Raw genomic sequence first — 10,286 nt, 5'->3', positions numbered from 1 at the left:
AGATGCCATGAGTTGCTATTTTGTAAAGTGCATGAGCTAAAAAAAAAATAGTGTATGCCTATTCAACTCGAATATCAATGATGATTCAATTGCACATCTTAATGGAAAGACAGTGCTTTTAGCTTGAGTTTTGATTTTCTACAGTCATGTTAATAATTATAGGCCCGGGGCCTCTGCCTCTGCCTCTGACCTTGGCTGGTCCATAAGCGTGGTTGTGTGAAAACCTGGTCTGGTACTGCTTCAATATTAGATGGGGCAGGCGCCCATCAAGCCAATGCCCAGGAGCTTATCTCAGTAGCCAGATGGTGGAGGGAATGGTGGATCTCTGAACAATCTATGGGGGGAATGGAAGCACGTAGCCTATTAGGCCTACAACAGAAATGTTAACAAATTACCCGAATTGCCGTTTAATTAAACATTCTCGAGAACTGTCATGAAGAATTTTCATTAAAACGTTTTTCTTAGCCTTCCAGTTCCCCTTCCCAGCAAGTTCAGAGAAATGGGTGAGTGGGTTCAACATGGCGCCCAGTGCTAAGTAGCATCAGTGCTGCCAGGCCGGGTGTGCTCGCTCGTGCAGACAGAGATTCAGATGCCATCTAATGGACTAGTGGTTTATCGGAGGCTTGTCCAGGGCCTTTGCCAATATGGTCGCAGCGTGTCCGCTATGCTTGAGCTGCTGTAGGGTATAACTCATGATAAATTACACGCCATATGGCGCACCAGCCCATGTTTAAGGCTTGAACCAATCTCACTATCTGGCATCTTGTCAGACCCAGCCTACATGGTGTTATTAGTGGCGACAGGTTCAATTAATAGTCTGGGGGTTGAGGGATGTTGTCATAGCATACCACTTACGAACGGAATTTAGAATTGTCTTATGCATAGAAAAAGTGTGATTTGTCAAACAAACCTATGAGCGTCATATGCACACGGTTAGGAGATAACCATTGATAAACAAATACCAACTGTTCCCTGCATCAGTTCTCATGCACGACTGTAGCCGTTTGCTTTTCGAAACGGCCCTAATTAACCACGTGTTCCATTTAAACCGTGGGGATTGCAAGACGCCATACCATGAAATACAACCGTGCACCCCAAAAAAGGTAAGAAAAAATAATATTACATTAAATAGAGGTGCTACTGTCAGAGACTGAGTACAACCAAAATGTTTTATTTGTCTTGCTCAGTTGTGGCTTGCCCAGTAAAAATAAAAACATAGCTACAAAGAGAGGACCATTAGGACAAGTCAAGTTGCTTTAGCAATGGCAAAATATAGGTACTGAGTAAGCAACACTCACCAATAAGCCATCTATCCTCAACGGCTACCTTCTGTCGGCATATATGCCAATAATGCTGTTCTGCAGGCATACAGGCCAACAATGCTGTTTTGCATAATAAACATGTCGTGCATTCCACCTGGCCTTCTTGCCACAACATCCAGCAGCGTCTTTTGCGCACCACACAAAGAGTGGAAGCCTTTTCTGTTCACATAGTTGAATTCGTTTTGTGATGGTGATTTTATGGCGATGTGGTGGGTGCCATCTATTGATCCGTTCGTATTTGGGAACCCATTGATGACATCATGGCAAAGAAACCCATGTTGACGTCAACCTGTTGTGCGATGGTTAATGGAAATGGTATGTGTTACTGTTCGTTTTGCTGATGATTGCATCCAAAACATTGGCTCATCAAGGGCTGTGAGATGCGAATTGGCAAGCTCCCGCTGTAAAGTACCGGTTGCCAAAACCCGGAGGGTGGATAGCACTTGGATGTGCACCGGAATGGCATGCCTTTTTAAGGTTAGTCTTAAATCCTCGCAAAAATCCTATGAAAATGGGTTTTGGAAATAGAAATACGATTACGTTTAAAAACGATTTCATGATTACTCTCACAGGTTCACACATTTTCAACATACAGTATATTTTCCCCATACTACGCTTGACAAACAGTTCCCTTATTCTACCACTTGGCACTGTGTGTACGCATGGTCATGGCACACTCTCAAGCCAACGTTCATATTGATACATCTCGCATTTTGCGAGGAAATGATCCCACGCATGGTTTACACACAGATTTGTGCCTACGCATGAATGATGAATGAGGTCCCAGGAGACCAATAATGTCATGTTCCCTGATTATGTTACAAAATATTACAATCTGTTCCTACACCTTGTTTTTTTCTGTGGAACATTAGGGGGAAAATGAGGTTATATGTCACTTTGTCTACATTTATCCCAGAATCACTTGTATAATCTTATGTGGGAGGGAAGTGCTTTTCAATTAGTTATTTTAATATATTTAATTGAAAAAGCCCTTGCCGTTGTTATTACCTCCTTTGTCACATTAACTATAAGAGAATAAAACATACCACTTCATTCATATGATATCAGGAATGTAATTAAATTATATTGAGGTTCTGACATGTTTATTGTTATTCTTATGATTCCATTCATTTAAATGTTCACATCACAAGTTTCCAGGTGTAAATGACCTGATTAAATAAAAAGAACACCCCCATATTTACAGATGACCAATGCACTCCACCAACAAACGTACAAAACTGTTGGCAGGATTTTATTCAGAAGGATGCAATGAACATATAATGTCACATGATGGCACTGTTGTAGAAGTTAATCTGCAGTCTACCACCTTTTCAGACCCCTTTGTCACAGAGTAGTGTATTCCATTTTGGTCAGCAACTACAGATAGCTTGCACAGTTTTAATGCAAATATGATAACACAGAAGATGATCATAATGAGTACTTTTAAACAATTGAATAGTCAGTTTAAAACTAAACCTAAGCATCAATTTTCCACATGAGCAGAATGCATAAGTCAGGTCTGATTGTGTTAAAGTATGTCCTGGCAACCTTCCCACACCACATCATCTCCATCCATTGTGTTGTAGAACATCAGGCCATTGCAATGAAGATGGAAATATACTGTATCATGCATACAACAGTGGACTGTGTAAACTAAGGGCGGAAAAACAATATATTGGGAATTCAAAGTCAAATTGACAATATTGAGGTTGTCAGAATAGTGTTTCTACTGTGCATCATTTCAAGTACTATTTGTACAGTGTTTCTCAGAGCAATTGTTCATATCCATATCAAACTAGCCTGGTTAATGCATGTAACAATGGTGAATATCAAGAGTTCAAAAGGCAGTTAGCAGGGGCTAAATGTAATGAGGAAACCTGCCTTTAGAAATTAACCAGCTCTGTGCCCCTAAACTGCAGGTGGGGTCATCTGTTGGGCTTTGTGCATTCCTACTGGCACCCTATTCCCTACATAGTGCAGGCCCTGGTCAAACATAATGCCCTACATAGGGAATACGGTGCCATTAGGGACACAGACATGGTATCATGGGTCAGTAAAGTTGTTATCATGTGGAATAAAAGGGGTCACGACCCCCAGGCTCCACCATGATCAAAGACCTTGGCCAACATGTTCCATCCTGGGCAAAACCATTGACCCTGAACTACTCAATGCTGCCTACTGAGGCTCTGCCCCACTACAAACCAAGGATAAAGCCAAGGAAGGAAACCTGCAGCAAAGGCACACAATCGGTTTAGGCCTGTCTTTAGAAAATCATTACTGACTTCGAAATATGTCCTTCTGTCCACATACAGTGACTTCAGAATATATTTATACCCCTTGACGTTTTCCACATTTTGTTGTGTTACAGCCTGAATTCAAAATGGATGAAGTATCTGTTTTATCTCACATATCTACACGAAATACCCCATAACGACAAAGTGAAATAATGTTTTCAGACATTTTTGCAAAAGTTTGGAAAATTAAATACAGAAACAATTCATTTACATAACTATTCACACGCGAGTCAATACTTTGTAAAAACACGTTTGGCAGCGATTACAGCTGTGAGTATTTCTGGATTAGTTTCTAAGATCTTTCCACACCTGGAAAATTTGACCTTTATTCTTTTAAAAATGCTTCAAGTTCTATCAAATTCGTTGTTGATCATTGCTAGACAAACATTTTCAAGTCCTGCCATAGATTTTCAAGTACATTTAAGTCAAAACTGTAACTCAGGAACATTCACTGTCTTCTTGGTAAGTAGATTTCACCTTGTGTTTTAGGTTATTGTCCTGCTGAAAGGTGAATTAATCTCCCAGTGGCTGGTGGAAAGCAGATTGAACCAGGTTTTCCTCTAGGATTTTGCCTGTTTTAGCTCCATTCTGTTTCTTTTCATTCTGAAAAACTCCCCAGTCCTTAACTATTACAAGCATAACCATAACATGATGCAGGCACCACTATGCTTGAAGATATGGAGAGTGGTACTCAGTATTGTATTCTATTAGATTTGCCCTAAATATAACACTTTTTATTCAGGACAAAACAAATCATTTATATGCCACATTGTTTTGGAGTATTACTTTAGTGCCTTTTTGCAAACAAGATGCATGTTTTGGAATATTTGTATTCTGTACAGGCTTCCTTCTTTTCGCTCTGTCAATTAGGTTAGTATTGTGGAGTAACTACAATTGTTGATCCATCCTCAGTTTACTCCTACCACAGCCATTAAACTCTGTAACTGTTTTAAAGTCACCATTGACCTCATGGTGAAATCCCTGAGCGGTTTCCTTCCTCTCCAGCAACTGAGTTAGGAAGGATGCCTGTATCTTTGTAGTGACTGGTGGTATTGATACACCATCGAAATTGTATTGAATAACTTTGCCATGATGAAAGGGACATTCAAATCTCTGCTTTTTCCCAATAGATGCCCTTTGCGAGTCATTAGAAAACATCCCTGGTCTTTGTGGTTGAATCTGTGTTTGAAATTCGCCGGTCAACTGAGGGACCTTACAGATAATTGTATGTGTGGGGTACAGAGATGAGGTAGTCATTCAAAAATCATGTTAAACTAGTGTTTCCCAAACTCTGTCCTCGGGATCCCAAGGGGTGCATGTTTTGGTTTTGCCCTAACACTACACAGCTGATTAACATTTTCAAAGCTGGATGATTAGTTGATTATTTGTCCCAAGGACCAAGTTTGGGAAACCCTGTGTTAAACACTATTAATTAACACAGAGTGAGTCCATGCAACTTATTATGTGACTTGTTAAGCAAATGTTTACTCCTGAACTTTTTTTTGGCTTGCCATAACAAAGGGGTTGAATACTTGAGTCAAGAAATTTCAGCTTTGAATTTTTTATTAATTTGTAAAAAATAAAAATAAATCTAATTATGGGCTATGGTGTGTAGGCCAGTGACAAATGTCAGTTTAATCCATTTTAAATTCAGGCTGTAACACAAAAAAAAAAAAGGTAAAGGGCTGTGAAAACTTTCTGAAGGAACTGTTTTTAGATTAAGCTACAGGGTGGGGGTAGGTAGAACATGATCCTTTAGGATGTTAGTCTGTTAGGTAAGTCACCTCTGATGAGGGAAATAAAAATAGGATGCCAAACAGATGTAACTCACAAGGAATAGATTTATCAAGAATTTGGTCATTCCTACTATGGGTTGTAGGTCATTTATTAATTAACATCTACCATGTTGTTCTCAGATGATGTTAGGCTGAAAACTATTCGAGCTACTGTCCATAGTCTCACAAAATATTTTGGGAAAATACTGTAGTAAGTGTCATGTCATTTATTCACTTTTGTGTAAACCCTACTGTTAATGAAGCAAGAAACAATCCACAAATTGGTTCGAGAACTAGTCACAGCTCGAAGTTTTATTCACTCTGTCGTGCAAAAAAGAATGTCAGTTTTATTCTTTCCAAATGAAACGACTTAAATTCACATCAGTGTACTTCTGTACATTCTTGCAGACCACTGTCTCTTGCACGCATACCTACAGCTCCCACTTCCATAATCAGAGCTTTGTGTCTGAAGACAATAGCTTAACCCTAGTGTATCATGGGAATCTCCAGCCCGAGCCCAGTGGGGAACATGTTAATTGGCAGTAGTCTCCATAATGGTGATCTTCCCTGTATGTTTGGCCTACTTCCAAACACTCCCTCAATCATGACTGCCTACACGCCACTTTGTAAAATATTTCCCTGCAGAAATCTGTCTTTTGTTCTCTCTGCACTCCGTTGTCAATGTATTCCTGGAGAGAGTGGTTCTCATGGAAAGCCTGATGGAGTTTCATTATTTTCCCAGAGTGCCTTTCTTCCTCTCAAAGGGGAAAAGAGGGAGTGTTTTTCTGGGTGATTGGCATAGACATCATATGATCATGAGGTAATGCCCTAGCTGGATGCCGATTGGCTGAGGGAGAACGGGCTATGCTCGGCCCACAAAGGAACGGGGTACAATCGGCTTAGAGCTCAATCAGATCTGAACCCCGACTGCTGTCTTGTGGGTTCATAAAGACGGCCATTCATGCTGGCTGACAAATTGCCACTGAAGCATGAGACGAAAGGAACCCCCCTGGTCGGGTTTCTGCCTGCTCCCCTTCTCTCTCTCACCCCTGGCCCTTTCCCCCTTCAAGACCCCCCCTCTTACCCCCATCGTTGGGGAAATAGGCTGGATTGCACAATCACCATGCCTCCCTCTCAATGGCTGGTCTGTGCCAAGTTTGGCTTTGAAAATCTGTTTCACTAAGTCTCTTTATATTTTGTAGGAGAAGGAGTAGGGTGTGAGAGCTAGCATCACATGAGGTTAACTCTATGAATAGAACATTGTGTTGGTCCACAGGGGAATTTGGCTATACAAAGAGTTATATTAGACTTTAGATTTACTTTTGATTTACTAAATGCTTATAGAAGTGGCAATGGCTATCTTCCATTTCACCACTTAAAAACAATAAAACACTTGCCATTCCTGTGAATTTACAAACATTTTCAACCTCCTGTGAGTTAAGGTAAAAAGTGATTAATCAATGTCCATACTTGATGAATAAAATAAAACCTGAATGGAACAAAGCAACACTTACATAGGGTTGAGCCTTGTTGTAGGCCAACAAAACTAGTCTCAATTACTTTCCGGTGAATAAAACACAAAGCTGGGAATGAGACAGTGAACTGGCCAATAAGCAGAACAGTAAGCAGTATTTACAAACCACAGGAATTTCCCACAGGAGGATTGCCAGGCTGGGGAGAGAGAGGTTACTTAGCAATCACAGACCAGACCCCTCTTATCCTTGCTGACACAGATTCAACACCAAGGCTATGCATTGTTGACAGAGCTCCTGAAGATGAGCCCCAATAGAGGTGTTACTATGAAAAGGTCTGACCGTCTATCCAGACCATCTCTCACTCTCAGTAGGTAATACAACACTTGGGCTCCCGAGTGGCGCAGCGGGTCTAAGGCACTGCGTCTCAGTGCTAGACACATCACTACAGACACCCTGGTTCGAATCCAGGCCGTATCACAACCGGCCGTGATTGGGAGTCCTATAGGGCGGCACACAATTGGCCCAGCGTCGTCCGGGTTTGGCCGGTGTAGGCCGTCGTTGTAAATAAGAATTTGTTCTTAACTGACTTGCCTCGTTAAATTACGATGAAATAAAAATACTTCTCATGATTCAAGGGGTTTGTATTGGTCTTCAACTGGCTCTGCATCTATACTATCTGTAATGGGACCCTACTGGATGTGGCTGGTATTTTGTGGTAAAGTCATATCTGAGTCATCCAACAATGTTACAACTTGCAACATTGATTTGAAACATAATTTATTGTCTACAAGCACAAAGTACTTGTTGCTGGAATAGACCCACGGGTTTTTAGGCTATTTTGTACTTTAAATGGCACCCTTTTGGGTTTTAGTTGCTGCATGCAAAATAAGTCCTTTTAAAATGAGATCAGAATCTCTTACATTGAAATCAAGTGATAGAGAGGAGGGTAAGTGAGGACAGGTCACTGATAAGCACTAGTCTTCACCAAGATGGCTTATGGCTTGTCTCTTCATTAGACTGAGGGTGTGAAATATTGACCTGGGGTATGAGACCCGTTCACACGCCACCTCCACATAATAACCATGCACACTAAAACCACGAGCTGCAATTGTTACTAGACACCCAGTGGCAGTTTTAATGCCTGAACAAGTTCATTACTGGCTACTACGCCTCCTCCTCCGCAACCCCGGAGCGTCTTGGAGACACAGCCAAGATAAATGGGACAACAAAACAATGCACAGCTGGCTCTAACACATAACACTTCAGTCACCATGGCCATAGATGGAAAGACTGTGGAGAGGGTGAGGTAATCTAACGTAAACAATCTCAAAACCCACCGTTTCAGTCTGTCTTTCCCCTCATTTTAGCTCCCCCCTTACTCAGCCCTAGCTAAGCAGCTTTTATAGAATTGTCTTATTCTAAACTCTTTGCTGTTGATCTTCCTTGTTGTTGTTTTTTGAAAGGCACTTAAAATCTCATGTATTATTATTATAAGAGACATGAGGATGTTTGGATGTTAAATAGTTTTTAATAATCCATAGGGACTCCTCAATAACTGAACAGATGCTCTAAGTGATATTAAGACTGGGTACGACACCATTACCTAACATTGTGTCATTGCTCTCCGTGTTGAATAAATGCCTCTAAAGTAACAACAGTCAAAGTGGCACAGTGTATTCTGTGTTGAGTGGGTTCTGTGCTCTGCCACCATTCCATGAAATTAACAGTCATATGCCAAAGATTCCAGTTCCCCAAGGGCCTGCCCAGGTACACAATCTTGACAGTAATCCCACAGATTAAATGTTTTGCAGCATAAACCCAGCCAGCAGAAATAAAAGTGCTGTGAGGTGTGGCGACTGATGACAGTCTACTTGACCATAATGAGGCCTGGTAATTAGCGTAGACTTGACCTGCTGGGGTCCCTCACAACTACAGCTCTTAAGGTTTTCAGGAAGTAAAGAGCACTCTACAAGTCTAAGCATACGTGACAGCATTAACCATGCCTTATTACTTTCTTCATTGGCTACAGGTACAAAATAGAATCCAAATCAGATAGAGAAACATGGACGTATAGAACTTGTGTTCTATTCTGGATTTGTACATTTTATAGCATAGACTATTTACATTACTGAAAAGATGTAAAGCAATACTCTCCATTATATAAGCAAGGCAGGCTGTTGAGTTCCTTGTATCTCTAAGGTGATATGAAGGTCAGAGGCATATAACGGCATTAAGTCCACCGAGGCTTAAGAACTCAGCCTTCTGTCACTATTGTCTGAGTGGATTCTTGGTTTGAAATGTAGAGGCTTGGAGGCTTCCTGAGAAAGCGTGCCTCCCTTCTCATAAGATGCCTAGAATGCTGCTGACAGTTGAAGTGTCTTTCCTGGGCTCAGCCATATCCCGCTCTCTCCTCAGTTCCACCCTACCCAAATCCTTGTTCAGAGGGTGTATAAGAACTGGTATTATTGCCTCTCTTTCAGTGTAGAGGAGGCCAATCCAGGCATTCACTACTACTGCCCACCGTAGGAGGGGCCCTCAGTCACTGTCTCCTACTAGATTTATACTGTTGTTTAAAACCTGGCCTGAACTCAGGACAACCCTGGGTGGCTAGCGGGGTAGTGAAGACTGAAGAGCAGGAGACCCATTCTATTCTCAAATGGAGTCAGCGACAGGGAAAATATTGACCCATCTCTCTCTTTTTCACTCCATCAGTGGCTGGTTCTTTGAGATGAAACAGCTTATCTGATTGGCAGGCCAGGGATTCACGCTCATTAGTGGATCTCAGTCATTAAGGCCTGCCAGAGTTCTGCTGCAGTTACCCCGGAGTAGTCTTTATCACCATGTCAACCGCTAACTTCATTTCCACAGTCCCTTCCACCGGGTATTGTGGCTCCTCCATACTCTCTGCCCCTGAATGCTAATGACTAAACTCAGTTGAGGGCATATGAGTGGAAAGATTTTGTCCCCAATTCCAAAAGGCAAGGGCAGATAGTCATCCTGGAGTAGATCGTGTGTGGAGAGGGAGAGGGGAGAATAGGAGAGAAGGGGGAAGAGAGGGAGAGAAGGGAAGAGGGGGGGGGGGTTAGAAGAAAGAGGAGAGTGGGGGGAAGAGAGGGAGAGGAGAAGGGGAAGAGGGAGAGGTGGAGAGAGGGGGGAAGAGAAGGAGAGGAGAGAGGGAGGAGAAGAGGGGATAGAGGGAAGGGGAGAGAAGAAGGGAGGGGGGAGAAGAGGGGGAAGAGGAGATGGGGAAGAGATGGAGAGGAGAGAGGGGGAAGAGATGGAGAGGAGAGAGGGGGAAGAGAGGGAGAGAAGGGAAGGGGGGTAGAAGAAAGAGGAGAGTGGGGGAAGAGAGGGAGAGGAGAAGGGGAAGAGGTGGAGAGAGGGGGGAAGAGAAGGAGAGGAGAGAAGAGAGGGAGGAGA

This window comes from Oncorhynchus keta, chromosome 19 (assembly GCF_023373465.1).
Source record: "Oncorhynchus keta strain PuntledgeMale-10-30-2019 chromosome 19, Oket_V2, whole genome shotgun sequence".
NCBI classification, from domain to species: Eukaryota; Metazoa; Chordata; class Actinopteri; order Salmoniformes; family Salmonidae; genus Oncorhynchus; species Oncorhynchus keta.
This window is presented reverse-complemented; position numbering follows the sequence as displayed.